The following is a 15,606-nucleotide window of genomic DNA, read 5'->3' as shown; positions in this document are numbered from 1 at the left end:
CCAAATGATTCTGTGGCCACATTATGTTGTGTTGGCACACTGACTGTGAACTGGTTGTAGGTGATTGATACCTTCCAGAACACATCACAGTGTTACCAATCACATTGATCACACAGAGACGTCAAAAAACAGATGTAAAAAAACTACATACTTGTACTTATTACACTTACTGGTAGCATTGGTGCCCCTGAAGCTGTTCACCTCACCCGGTTGCATGGGAGAAGTCCTCCTAGAAGACAAAGGACTGGACATTGCCTTGTAAATAGTGCAGTTACACACGGTCAAAATTCTATGTCAAAAACTATGTCATCCCAGCATTTCAGATGTATCTAACACTCTTGATACACATATGTATACATTGTATTATTATGGGATGCAGCTAGTCAGCTTGCAGGGATGAGTTGGCTGGATGATGATGGTCAGAGGAATCTATCATCACATGCCTGAAGCATGCCTCAGGCATGTGATTATTTAGTAATCGTGGTCAGCATCATGTCAGGCTGCATTGTACTATGACACATGGGTGACACCATTGGCTCTAGGCAGAACAAAGTAGTGCTGTGATGGGAAAGGACAGGTATACACCATAAGTGACATTGTAAAAGCCATATCAGAGTTTTAATGACACTGGTGCTGACTAGCGAAAAATCTTGGTACCATGTAAGTTTGTGCAAGGATGCCTGCCTTATAAGCAGGTTTGTTTGTGTTGTCTTTTAAGGCCCACATTTCTGTACATTTATGTTTATCTAAGGCATATTAATCTGTGTACGTGTGCAGCGCAATGCAGCACACATGGAGTATTTAATATAAATGGAGATTGAGCATATATTTCCTGCTTAGATACCAGCGCTAGAGATCTGGTATTTTGGGAGTATTTCCTCATCATTCATATATGTTAAATAAGGGAACGCTCCTAATTCTATGCATTTTCATTGTATACAACCACCCACAACCCATTGATCAGCCCCTTATGCCATGGTATGGCAACGCAGCTATTGCCACTGCGTTCGTTTATGCTGGCTTAATGTAGCCACTTTCAGGCACACAAGGTTCCCTCAGGTACCCTAACTTCTTTACATTAATCATTGCAATGCACATGTTGCACGATGCAGTGTGAAAATGCAACAATTCAAATAATGTCCCTTAAACATTTACGTTTTGCATGACTAATATAGCTACATTACTGCATGCAGATGGTACATACATACATACCTACTGACTCTCCAATCTCCAGTCCAAGCAGGTCCACAAGATCAGCTTCCCATGCCACCACGTCAGACCAATGATGTTTTATTTGGATTACGATCTGATCCAGGCCAAAGTATTTGATGAGGTGCCAGTGCACATGCTCCCACCTGACCTTCCTGTCCTTGGGTGGGTACCCCTGGCTGACCCTATCCCGGAGGCCAACATCCTGGGCAGGTAAGGGATGATAAGCTATAGGAACCCACCCAATTCTCCCTCTGATAAATATTTCCTCCTACCCATTTCCGACATGTCCCTATCACTCCCTGATATAAAAAACCCCAAAGAAACACCCCTTAAAACTATATCTACTCCTAATTTTTAAAAACCCCTAAAAGACACACACCCAAAAATATAAAAGCAAATATTTATTAAATGTATGAAAAGACAAAAAAGGTATAAAAATAACAAAAGACAGGGACAGATCAGGCACCAACAAAACCAAAAATTGTTCAAAAGCACAGACACTCTCCAAAACACCTCCAACACCCAGCAGAAACTAACAAACTGTAAGGGAAAGTGAAACGTTTCCGACAATTGCATCACTCAATTTTAATGAGGTAGGTCGGTTTGCGAGCCATTGGGAATCACTAAATGAAACTCCAGGAGTTTCATACATTCAAATAGCGATTACGTAATTGCGATTTGCAAATAATCGTCATTAGGTGATCGCTATTTGAAAAAATTATACATCTGGCCCAATATCTCCATTGCACCATATTGAGAGAGATTGTGTATGTACACATACATTTGTGTTTGACTTTTGACATGGACACTTCACAAATTTACCATCTTTATATTCTTGAGGTGATGTGATGTTTGGCAAACATCTCCCTTGTTTTATTTCTCTGGTTAATGCCAGACATTGCTACTTCATCTGGTCATTGTTTTCTGTTAGAGGCCTTGAAGCCTGCTTGCTTTGCTGTGCAAAGCATGGTAAATGTGTCTTTCGTCAACTGTGGCAAGATATGGTATTGTCATTAATCTGCCATAGGAAGGTGTCACACATGTAGTGTTTAGTAGATATCCAACCATAAATGTATGCCTTATTTGCATATGACATTATGAGATTTTAACATTAACACCTGGGACTAGGCCTTTGTTCATACCAACTGTCAATCAGGATCTGTGATGGTATCTGCATTAACATTCGTTCCTGCTACAATGAGGGTTTTGCCTCAGGTACTGACATTTTGGGAAATCTGTTTTCCATCAACCACAGAGTACCATATAAAACACACTTTGCTGCTGCAGAACACACCAAGACTGCTACTTGTGCTGCAATGCACTGGCTAGTTGTGTGAAAACAGGAGTGGACCTTTAATATGTAGATATCCGGCAATCCTGCCCTCTCTGTTTCATGCAGTACACTGCTTCATATTGGCTTGCTGCATTAATTGAATTTCTTTTGAGTTATAAAGCCCTGTATTAATCAACAGCTCAAACAACATGATTGTTACATGTAGAGGCCTGCATTAGGTTGAGAATATTTGAGTGAATTGATTTTACGTTGCCTTTCACACAGAGACATACAATGAAATGAGTTCAAAGATTTATTTATATGTTGATAAATTGACATAATGTCTGTCTTTTACCAGCAGGTGATTTGATTTAAAGAAATTAGCCACAATCTGGTCTGTGCTGGATGTCTCCTTTGTAGTCTTCATCGTGGTCTATTTCCTCTGTATTCATGGTCCCACAAGACATTTGGTTTAACACAGATGTTGTGCAGTAAAGCACAGACAAGTATTATTTTGCACATCAAGGTTGGGAAGTACAACAGTTTTCCCCCAGGCATATCCAGGAAGCTGAATCTGGACTTTAGAACTCCAAAAGTCTTCTCCACAATAGTCCACAGTCAATGGAATAATTGTCTGGTACAAAATCATCCGAAACTGATCCACTTGCACAAATGTTTTATTGCTTTCAGGCCAACACTGGGCATAATGAACCAGCTGCTTTTGCGCAAGGAATAGAAACAAATAAAATCCTTCCTTCATCATTTGGGTTGGCACCTAAAATATTGTCCTCTCCTTGTGTAATTTTTCAACTCCAAACTTCATTGCTTCCCTATTTATCTTGTCCCTTGACCATGGTGTAGGTCTGAAAAAAGGTCTTCTGGATTATTGAAGGGACCTAATGATAAGTGATAAGGGATGTCCATTGAGGTAGGAAGAACTTCAGCTTTACTCAGACCTCTATGTAATCATTTTTTACTTGCATCTTTTTTAGATTGTCCTTGTGGGTGGTTGGGACTTATTGGCAAACATGACTCCCCAACCTCAAGCCTTGCCATAAAAGGGAAAAGGATGTTTGTTATCCCGCCACTGTTGGTTCTGCTTTTGTACAAAGGACTTCTTCCTTTGCAAAGGTTTAAAGGGCTACAGTATATTTTTTTTCTTCTGCTGAGTTCTGCCACATCCCATTAAACTCTTCCTGAAGACTTTAGTGCCATTGAATGGTAGCTTATGAAGTAGAGACCCTAGTGTTGCTGCCAACTACAGGAGTTTCATCCAAGGTGTTCTTCTCCCTGCTACTGCTGCTCCAGGAGATAATGCAGATTCCCATAAGTGATCAAAAAACATGTCCGAGTGAAACTGTGATAAATCTTCCTTCTGGGTCAGGCCTACAGTAGTTTTGTGATTTTCTTGTATGCAGCCCTATAGACTCTGAAAGGTTTTAGCAGTACTTGAGAGATATATGCATCATATGTCCCAGCCCTATGTCAAAATTAGATGCCTAACAGTGTCTTTTCAACTCAGAATTAATCTTTCTGTCTAGTGCGTGAGACAGTGTTGACTGTTCTGACAAAAGGGTTGAAGAAGAGGCCATAGATGAGAGGACTGAATAGATTTTGGAAATCTGAGGAAAGTTTTCATCAAAATGCTCATCCAAGTAACTTTTATTAAAAAATCTTGGAGTATTCTGCTTGTCTGTATCCTTCCATTCTTTCAATACAAGAAGAGGGCATAGATGAGAGGACTGAATTGATTTTGGAAATCTGAGGAAAGTTTTCATCAAAATGCTTACCCATCTAACTTTTACTAAAAAATCTTGAAATATTCTGCTTGTCTGCCACCTTCCATTCTTTCAATACGTCCATTCTTTCAATACAGTCTTTGATTATATCATGGAAGGAAAGGGCTCCACTAAAGAGATACACTATTGAGCATAGAATCCTTCCTCAGTCTGGGCCTTCTGTCCACAACCCAAAACATCCCTTTTATGAACCATTGTTTCAGAAAATGCCTTTCCCTATGCTTTCTCTTTTAGGCTGTGGATTATTCAGTGCTGCATCTACAGCTTCCTCTTTAATGTGCTGCTGCAAATATGCTCTGGATATTTTGAGGACATTCCCCTTCTCCATATTCTCAATGTTATTGAGCTTTGCTGCTCTCTCACTTCCAAAACCTGAGGGACTCCATAATTCAAGCAATAAAGTTGAGCAAGTGCTCAACTTCATATTTTTACATGTTGCTCAACAACCAAGTCTCACAAGAAACAAGACTTAGAAGGTGGAAAATCTGTCGTGAAGCCTTCCCAGCATCATGTGTAGGGAAACACACTCTCTACCAGGCTCAAGAAACCCCTCTGTAGTCTTTGAATGGCTTGCCTGTTGTGTGTTTCACTTTGCTCCCCAACCTCTCACACAAACAAGAAGCGTGGCCGCATGTGGAGCAGAAATAGTACCACTCATCCTCTAAACGTGAAGGAAAGAGCACAGAGGAGACCACATGGTCTCCAGCCAATGGGCTACTTGGCCCCTCCTTCCTAGTTATGTGCTCCCTGTGATGTGTGGCACCCGACTATCCCAGAGTGCAACATTCTTGGCCTTTTCAAGATGGCATGACTCTTCATCGGTTGCCAGGAGTTTGGTAGCCCACCCTAGAAGCTACGACACCCATGTAAAAAACTGATTGGAGATGGGTTTTTCCTCTCTGTCTCCACTTTGTCTACAGGAACAGAAGGCATCCTGCTCAGGGGTATTTATCACTCATTCCCTCACAAAGGTGGCTTCCCTGTTGAAGCTCACCTTTGGGGCTAACACCCTGAGTGGCCATCCTGGGACAGGAGGTAACACCTCACTCTGTGACAACTGCCTTTGATCCTAAGTCCGGGAGTCATTCACACATCTTCCCAGGTGGGCTAAAGCTGTCTGTGTGCTTGGCCCTTTGCGAGGTCACTGGGCTAGCTGGAGTACAGAGCGACAACTTTCTAACAGTTGCTAAACTTACTTTAATTGTGACATTAAATTCAACCTGGGCACCACGTCGAGTTTACTGGCACAACTAATTTGATATCTTACATGACCCAGTTAGTTAGTCCATTTCAGAAGTTAGCCAGGCTGGGGTGCCAACCACTAACCCTGTGTTAGCTAATGGGGCTACCAACTTATCCACTGGAAAACGACAATTAGAAAGTGTTGCTGTTAAGACCTGTGAAAATTATGGCCCTCATTATGACTTTGGCGGTCTATTCCGTAGACCGCTGAAGTCACCACCACCATATGACCGCCGGTGTTGGCAGTCTGAAGACCGCCATATTATGGTTGCTGGCTGCTCTCAGCCACTATATGGCGTGGAAGCCTCCAGGAGCCATACTGGCAGTTGGCAGTCTAGTGGAGCTTGCTCCGCCACCACCGCCACATCACCATAACACCGCCCGCTGTATTACAACATTGTAAACGGCATGGTGGTGTTATGTTGGCGGGCTATGGCAGCGGAGCAAGCACCATGGACCCTGTTCCCTCCTGCACGACCACCGTGACCAGCAGGTAAGGTGATATTTCGACTGGGGAAGGAGGGCGTTGATTGTTGTTGCGTGAATGGGGATGTGTGTGTGTGTGAATGGAGGGGGGTGGGGGGGTGTTGTGTGCGTTTTTGTGCATGGGTGAAAGTGTCTGTGTGCTTGTGTGAATGCCTGTATGTGAGGGGTGGGGGGTGTCATGGTTGTGTGCATGTGTGTGTGAATGAGTGAGCATGGATGTGTGTGTGTATTTATGTAAGTGTGGTGTGTGTGCATGCGTGGATCTGGGGTCAGTACGGGAATCGAGGGGCATCGCTGCTTTGAGGGGTGGGGGGATTCTGACGGGGTCGGGATGGGTTGGCCTCCTACATGGAGGGTGGTTTGGGGAGTCTTGTTGTGGTGACAGGAATTAGTATTCCTGTTGCCAGTATCCTTACCGCCAGGGATTTCGTGGCGGGGCTGCCACCACGAAATCCCTGGTGGTAAGGATACTAATAATACCGCGGGCAGTGTTAGGTGGACCACCGGGTGGAAGGTGGTCAATCTTCGGCCAAGCAGTCTCACTGCCCTGGCGGCACAGGCGGTGAACTGGCAGCGATGCAGCCAGTTCACTGCCACAGTCATAATTTGGTGGTCCTGCACCGCCACGCTGTCGGCGGTTTGACTGCAACCACAGGCGTGGTGGGGCAGGACTGCCAAGGTCATAATGACCCCCTATATGTCCTGCTTAACAATACACAGCTCCCTGCCATAAGGCTCTATAGGCCTTCCGTAGGGGAGACTTACATATATTGCTATGGGAAAGGGTGACTTTGCCATTAGTTTGAATGGCCAAGTGTAAACACTGTCCTTCCAGTCTGCAGCGGCTGAGAACCATTTTGTACTTTGTCACACACAGGGTGACACAAACAGTGCTGTAGCCGTGAGGGGACACTCTGCCTTACCTGCCCTGGTACCATGTCCTAGGAACTTATAAGTGAGTCAGCCCTTGTCATTTGGGTACAGCCAGTTGAACATGTAGTTTGTATAGGGTTATAGCACTGGCACTGAGTTCTAGTTAGCAGGCCTCAATGCACTCTGAGTTGAAAAACCAGCAGCATCAGCAAACAGATGTGGGGGTGAACATGCAAAAATAGACATTTCCTTATGATACCAATATATGTTCTTTTTGTCTTCTAAGTTTGTATTTATTTATAAACATTGAAGTTCACTAATTAGGAACTATTCAAACCTATTTCACCGTAAAAATACCTGAACTACACCAGGTGTGATCCACATAGTATCTACAAGGAGTAGAGTAGTGTTCTTTCCATAAGTCCTGTGGAAAGTCAATGGACCCTTCTGGCAGAGAGGAGTGAAACATTTCAACCACTAAATGGACTAACGAATAACTTATGTTCTATTGGTCCACACCAGTTTTTAATATTGCCATAGATAAAGAACAAGAATAAAATGTGTTTTCTCAGGATTATCTGGAGGTAATTTACTGTTACTAAACCCACTATCCTCTGTTCTTCAATAAACCTCCATCCAATTTGGTAAAGGGCAAGAACGGTCCTCCACCAAAGTGGCCCCCTTGAGAAGCCAGCTAGGTATTTCACGAGTCAGCCAGAGTGGAAAAGGACCCAACATTGAAGCATACCACTTTGATGAGTGAGGGCATGTGCATCATACAAAGCATACTCCTAGGCACCCTAATTCTCCTGCTCCTTGTTCTTATGGTTTGCTTTATTGTGTGATGGTTCACCACTGATCATCCTAGCCTTTCCCAATTCTAGTGATCCAGGACATCCTGGTCTCTGCTTTCCTGGACCTAGTCCCTCCTGTCATTAGTACCATGTGCTCCTGCCATTAGTCCTCTGAATCCTGGATTTCCTCTTTAACAGGTTCCCGGTCCTGGCCCCTTTCATCCTCTTCATCCTAATTCGGGTCCCTTTGTCCTCCTGGTCTTGCTGCATTGGTTTTTCATGTTTCTCTGGTTTGCCTGTTCCTAATCCTTCTGATACTGGTCCCTTTGGCCATGTAGTCCTGGTCTTAGTTCTGGTACTCCTTTGTCTGGTCCTCTGGTGCTGGTCCCACTGGCCTTGACTTCCTACTTGTCCTCCTGGTCTCTTGGTTTCCACATTGTACCTTTTTCTTGTCTATTTAGCCATGGTCCCCTTTGTTATGGTCCTTTTACATCTGGTCTCTGCTGTTCTTATCTGCATGGACCTGGTGTTGCAGGTCACCCTTGTCCATGTGGCTATTGTCAACCTGGTTTGGAGTCCTCCTGAGTCTGACCCTCATGCTCCTTCTGACCCTGGTCCCACTGGACCTACACTTCCTGGTTCTTTCCACTCCTTCTGCTCCTGCTGAACTAGAGACTCCTGTGCTGCTAGCCCTGGTCTTTTGTGTTTGTGGTCTTCTCAGTCCTGGTCCTTCTGCCTCTAGCACCTTGGTCCTCCTTAGTCCAATCTCTGTGGTCCTGATGCTCCTGTGTCCGGTCCCCCTTTCCCTTGTTTTTCTGGCACTGGCTTTCTTGGGTCTGTCCATTTTGGCCTGCTACTTATCACCCTGGTCCTTCTTGTCCTTCTGGTCATTGCTCCTCCATAGACATCCTTGTCTTGATTGTCCGGGACCTTTTGTAGCTCAAACATCTGGTTGTTCTAATCCTTCGGGTCCTCATCCACTGGATCCTAATCCCTTGTTCCACTTCCTCCCGGACGTCCAGATGCTTCTTACCCTGGAACCGGGGCCATAGTACTGTTTCTTCTGGTCTGCTTCCTCCTCTTCTGTTTGTTACTGGTCCCTTTTGGCCAGAGTCACTTTGGTCCTGCTTCTTCTTGTCCTAGTCCCTATGTCTCCAGTCATCCTAGCCTTCCTGGTGGTCCACCTACTGGTCCTTATTCTGTGACTGTTAATCATACTCCTCCTAACAGTCTTCCTGTTTCCTTCCCCAGGCCCCTACTACAGTGACATTATCTGGGTACAATATCCAAGCCTGTCACTCAGACTTTTTGGCTTTGATATTGATTTTGCTGAGACAACACTATATATAACAGAAATGAGGGTCTGGTACAGATAGGGCCCAGCCCACTCAAAGCACAGCTTAGCATGTCTAAAATGAAACTACCATCTACAATATACACTGGGTGGGTGACTAAAATGTTAGTGTGGCTGTAGGAGCAACTTCTGACTTGGAGCCCTAAACAGCTACTCCTGACTCCCACTCTGTGTGGTTAATAATGCGAAAAGTGTGTTTATTCAGCTTGTAACTGAATGAATAAAGACTTGCCTGTGAATTACCCAGATACTTTACTTACCTCTTACCTGCTTTCACTGACCCTGTTCCATAGAAGCCCCATTGATGTGTCTCTGTACAATCTTCACCTACAAGTTCCCCAAATCACCATGCCCCTAGCACCACTTGCCTACAGTAAGTGCCTTTCCCTCTGGGGCCCAGATACCAACTATCTCTCTGTCCTCATTGTTGGTGCTGTTTTTTTGGGTACTGCTGTGTTTACAGGTCTGAAATACTAAGAATAAGCAATTACCATTTAACAAGCAGCTCAGAATTTGCACAAGGCCTCCCATTAAAAGCTCAAAATGAGCCCAGCCCTAAAAAACCAACAAAAGGAGGTCCATGAACTTTAAAAAAACACAATGTATTCCCATCAGTGAGAAAAACATTTATGTGACATGCATTACAACCATACCCATTATTCTTTGCAGAGAGCCAAATACTCCTAGAAGGCAGTATACAATATCTGTATGCCAAATCCTTAAGCTCTGGAAACAGGTTTGATTCCTTCATTTCCTTTTTAGCATTTTACTAAAGTAAATGTGGGGGCATGGCCAAGATGGCAGCCATATGGGATGCTTTCTAGTGTGCTCTGCGGCCAGCCTGAGAAAAATCGTCATTAATCCTCCCCATCCTGTTGCACATGGCCAGTGAGCACAAGCTGTGCAGCCCATCTGGTCAGGGGGTATGCAGTCGAGACTGTGGATCAAGCCGCACCCCTCACCTGGTCGATGGAGAGGGTGGTGAGCGAGGCCGGGGTCTATGTCGGAATGGGGCCTGTGCAGTCCCACTGCCTTGCTGGGACTGAGCTGCGTGACAGTAGCAAACATGGGAGGTGGGCAGGGTGGACGAGTCCCCTCTGCTTTCTGGGGATGCCCTGAAGGACTGATGCCCCCCTCCTGTAGGAGACCCCTGTGAGGCCTGGCCCAGCCTGTGGCAGGCTCGTAGGGATTCCTGGTGTGAGTCGGATGCCTCTGTGAAGAGGTACTGCTGTTGGCTCGCTTGGCCCACCCGGCTCCTTCAGGGGTCTCCTGAGGCCTGGTGTGTTGCTGATGCTGCCTGGACTGACCCAGGCCCTGGAGAAATTTGTGGGGGCACACTGCATGCTGAGGCTGCCCCTGCAGGATTTCTGGAGCTGTGGTGGCCTGGACACTATGCGGCACAGAGCCATGGCTCACACTACAATGGGGCACTGGACGAATTGAATGCTGCAGTAGTGAGGGAGGACAGCTGTTAGACTTGGCATATACTTTGGCACCCCAAGTGGGACTTGGGTGCCCTTGAAGAGGCGGGAATTGCAGCTGGAGCCCTGGGGGTGCATCAGGCTCTGGGGGCGCCCCTCTGGTGATCTGGGGGGCTGCACAGGCTCATCTACAGAACAGTGAAAGCATTATTGACTGTGTTGCCCCACAGCAGAACGTTGTCCTTGGCTGAGGGTGAGACAACTGTGATCCTGCGGCATCAGGGCCTCATAGGCTAGCACAGTGCACCAGTCATTCATACGCTTATATCCTGGAAAGTGGCATACCACCCTGCCCACGCTGGATGGCTAACAGGACACTGTGAGGCCTATGATCTGAGAGCTGGCCCCACTGGCTCCTCCATTGTGATTCCTGAGCCCCCTGGTGCCCATTGACTGACCTATTCTTTGCCTGATTAGCCTAGTTCCGCAAATATCATTGACCACTTTCAATCTCCCTGGTGCCTGGTTTGCCTATGGACCCTGATTCCCTGGATGCACAAGTGGCCTTGCTGGAGCCAGTCTTGCATTGGAAGACCGCTGTGCCCTGGGGCCCTCTTTCTGCAGTGTGCCCCTCTGGGAGCCCTGCAGCACCAAGACTTTGTAATTGGAATCCGCTCGTCCCCAGTTGGAACCCCCATCCACCGTGCATGCAATGCTTCATTGTCTTCAGGCTCAGTGGGGGATCCTGACAACTCAAGGGTTGTCCTATGATGCCGGACGGCACAGTGAACCTCACATTGGGGTGCCACCCTACCTACATCTCCCCTACTGGTGCATCAGGTCATGGGGAAGGATAGGCCACACAGAGGAGTGCAACAACCCAAGATACACCAATTCACGGCCCATAGGGTGACTGTGAGGGGTGATCCTCCGCCTGTGGGCTGGAAGAGGCTTTCAGCAGATCAGTACAGGCCAAGATGGACGCCATCTCGTTAGATGTTGGTCCTTGAGAGTTAACTTGTGTATAGTGGCAGAGCGGTCTTTGGACACAGAGCAACATGCGTCCGAGCTTCAGGGAGAGGTTTTTGCCTTGAAGACCACCGTCACTGATCTTTCAGGAAAAATCACCATTCCCGGAACACAGAGCCGAGGCTGCAGAGGGCCGCTCCAGATGCTGCAATCTTCACTTTGTTGGGTTCTTTGATAGTGGCAGAGGACCAAGAGCCTGAACTCTTCCTTGATCACTGGATTAAAGATACTTTCCGGACTGCCAGTTTGTAATTGAAAGAGCTCACTGTGCCCTTGCCCTGGCGCCACCGCTGGGGGCCCTGCCACGCAACCTTATTGTAAAAATCCTCAACTACAGGGGCGGGGATGCAGTCCCCAGGGCAAATCTAGGACCCTACCATTGAGAACCATGCGATCCGTATATTTTCAGACTATGCCTGATTGGTGCAACAGATGCGGACGTCCTTTGGTGGGGTTAAACAAAAACTGCGAGCAATGGATCTCCGTTACATGCTTCTCTACCAGGCCAAGTTGAAAGTGCTCCATGCTGATCATGTGCATTTCTTCAGCACTCTGGAACCTGGCTGGGACTGGCTGGAGATGCCAAGAGAGAGAGTCAGACCCCGGCCTCTCTCCTCGTAGGAGATTGGCTATTGGACACAGGCGACACACGATGGGTGAAGAGACACAAATAACGAGGTAGATTTACCTCACAGTCTTCCCTGAGGGTGTGGTCCATCAGGAAGGCACACTGGACCTTCAGCGTCAACGATCGGAACATGAGGAGGCCAGGGTACTCATGGAGGTAGTGACTGCCTCTCCTCTGGAGGATAGCAGAGTGGAAATGATGGAGGAAACCCTGGCGACAGGGGAGACCTGATGTGTCTCTGACATATGCTGCTGTTTCAGAGAAGACTTGTGATTGCCCTGTTGCTGCAGCCTGGTGCTGCATGGCCTGGGATACATAGCTCATGTTTGAGCTACAGTATGAGTTTTGAGTTGTCAGTTGTGTGCGAGGGATGGGTATGAAAAACTGAGGTATGACCACCCCCCTCATTATAGTTTTGATAGTTTGTCACCAGAGTATATGTTCTGTGTGATAGGCAACAGACGCTGAGTTCGGAGCTGTGTAGAGGTGGCTTTTGCTTCTGTGCACAGATGAGTGTTGTGTGTGTGGTAGGCAGGTAAAGCCCACAGTTCTTCGCCCAAAGGTTTTCTGTCTCTTTCTGCCACAAGACGAGTGTGTCAGAGGAGGAGGAGTGAGTTGTGAGAGGCAAGCCACGAGAGCTGTGCAAACCATGCCGGTGGGAAAGAAGCACTCCTTGGAAGCAGGATGTGTCTGTGGATCCAGGGACTTGGGCACCTGGGACTGGGCCCCGGACCAACAAGTGAAAAAGAAAGCAGTGGCCAAATTGCTTAAAGGGGCCCAGGTGGCCGCGGACTACAGGCAGAGCTACTGACTGCTAAATGTTTCTGTGCCACCTTGCTTCCCTATTCTCTGGCTTTGCTGCTTGCCGTCTTCTGTTGGTGGTCAACTGGCCATTTGCAGCCATTGTCATCATCGCCCCCAGCAACTCAGACAATAGTTGCCAGCTCCTTTTGTTGTCCCTTGTTGCATATAGCCCAAAGTAGGACAAAGCCGGTGGAAGCAGGTGAAGGGGCAGCAAGGCAGTAAGGGTGTTTGAAGGGCCTCAGGAGGAGGAAAAAATAGTCAGAAGCAGCTGAAGCATTGAAATTGGCATAGAATATCAAGGTGAGCTGGCAATCTCTTTAATATGGGCTCTAAGGATTTCTGTGGTTTGCTGTGGAGTGAGGTAGGCAATAGGCCGCCAGGCCCTCAGCGCAGCGTGGAGTCAGCCAGCATTTAGGCCGGTGCGGCTTGTGCTTCACTGAAGAGCCAGCTACCCCACCTCTAGCCCATACCCGGCGCCTGAGTTGGAGCCTTTGCTCAAAGTACACTTAACCCACTTAGGATCTTTCATATTCTCCTTACAAGGCTTTTTGTGGGTTCCTGACATGGCACCAGCTCAACTTTGTTTAGTGGAAGAGCAACTGAGCTTTCAACATATATTTTTTCATCCTAATCACACTCCTTAACGGTTTGAGCCTGCACAGCCTTGCCCAGTCATTTGTGGCATACCACAGAAGCGGCTCTACAAAATGTTGCCATTTTCCCAATTTGGAAAGCAAAACACAACTCTGTGGGATAACGTAACTGGATGGATGGAATGCGGAACCAATCAAACATTCACCCCCAGTCACAGATCTGGGTTTAATCCATCCATTATTTTGCTCACCATGCCACCCCAGTTTGAACCCAGCCATATGCAAATCAGTCTTGACCCTGTTCCTCATGGGAACAGTCCAGCCCGAACTGCCAGGCCAGGTTCTCCCTGGACCGGAAACAAGCATCCTGGGACCGGTTTCAGGGTTTCACCCCTCATCAGCCAGGCTAGCTTGAATCCAGTGGCACAGTGAGCCCGGGACCCACATCTGGGCATGCCCGGCACACTTAGGGCAGCAAAAGCAAAGCAAAACACAACGCTGTGGGATAGCGTAACTGGATGGACGGAATGCGGAACCAATCAAACATTCACCCCCAGTCACAGATCTGGGTTTAATCCATCCATTATTTTGCTCACCATGCCACCCCAGTTTGAACCCAACCATATGCAAATCAGTCTTGACCCTGTTCCTCATGGGAACAGTCCAGCCCGAACTGCCAGGCCAGGTTCTCCCTGGACCGGAAACAAGCATCCTGGGACCGGCTTTGGGGGTTTCACCCCTCATCAGCCAGACTAGCTTGAATCCAGTGGCACAGTGAGCCTGGGACCCACATCTGGGCATACCCGGCGCACTTAGGGCGGCAAAAGCAAAGCAAAACACAATGCTGTGGGATAGCGTAACTGGATGGACGGAATGCGGAACCAATCAAACATTCACCCCCAGTCACAGATCTGGGTTTAATCCATCCATTATTTTGCTCACCATGCCACCCCAGTTTGAACTGTTCTTTTTGCATTTGTCGCCCCAAGTGGAAAGGGTATGCCCAGACGTGGGTCCCGTGCTCACTATGCCACCAGATTCAAGCTAGCCTGGCTGAAGAGGGGTGATACCCCGAAACCGGTCCCAGGATGCTTGTTTCTGGTCCAGGAAGGACTTGGTCTGGTAGTTAGGGCTGGACTGTTCCCATGGGGAACAGGGTCAAGACTGATTTGCATATGGCTGGGTCCAAACTGGAATGGCATGGTGAGCAAAAAAACTGATGGATTAAACCCAGATCTGTGACTGGGGGTGAGTGTTTGATTGATTCTGCATTCCGTCCATCAACTGTTCTTTTTGCATTTGTCGCCACAAGTGGGAAGGGTATGCCCAGACGTGGGTACCGTGCTCATTATGCCACCAGATTCAAGCTAGCCTGGTTGAAGAGGGGTGATACCCCGAAACCGGTCCCAGGATGCTTGTTTCTGGTCCAGGGAGGACCTGGTCTGGCAGTTCGGGCTGGACCGTTCCCATGGGGAATAGGGTCAAGACTGATTTGCATATGGCTGGGTCCAAACTGGAATGGCATGGTGAGCAAAAGAACTGATGAATTAAACCCAGATTTGTGACTGGGGGTGAATGTTTGATTGCTTCTGCATTCCGTCCATCAACTGTTCTTTTTGCATTTGTCGCCCCAAGTGGGAAGGGTATGCCCAGACGTGGGTCCCGTGCTCACTATGCCACCAGATTCAAGCTAGCCTGGCTGGAGAGGGGTGATACCCCGAAACCGGTCCCAGGATGCTTGTTTCTGGTCGAGGGAGGACCTGGTCTGGCAGTTCGGGCTGGACTGTTCCCATGGGGAACAGGGTCAAGACTGATTTGCATATGGCTGGGTCCAAACAGGAATGGCATGGTGAGCAAAAAAAATGATGGATTAAACCCAGATCTGTGACTGGGGGTGAATGTTTGACTGGTTCTGCATTCCGTCCATCAACTGTTCTTTTTGCATTTTCCCAATTTGGAGCAGAACCAGCTTAGACTACTCTTCAATGAATCTCTCAGACATTATCTGCAGAATTGCCCAGTCATCATGCAGTGCACACGAACACAGATAGAGAAGGAGTGCTGGGCTTGGTCTGTCAAGTAAAATAAAGTCAAAAAA

Source organism: Pleurodeles waltl, chromosome 6, assembly GCF_031143425.1.
Source record: "Pleurodeles waltl isolate 20211129_DDA chromosome 6, aPleWal1.hap1.20221129, whole genome shotgun sequence".
Lineage (NCBI taxonomy): Eukaryota > Metazoa > Chordata > Amphibia > Caudata > Salamandridae > Pleurodeles > Pleurodeles waltl.
The sequence above is the reverse complement of the archived record's forward strand: the minus strand, read 5'-3'. Positions refer to the sequence as shown.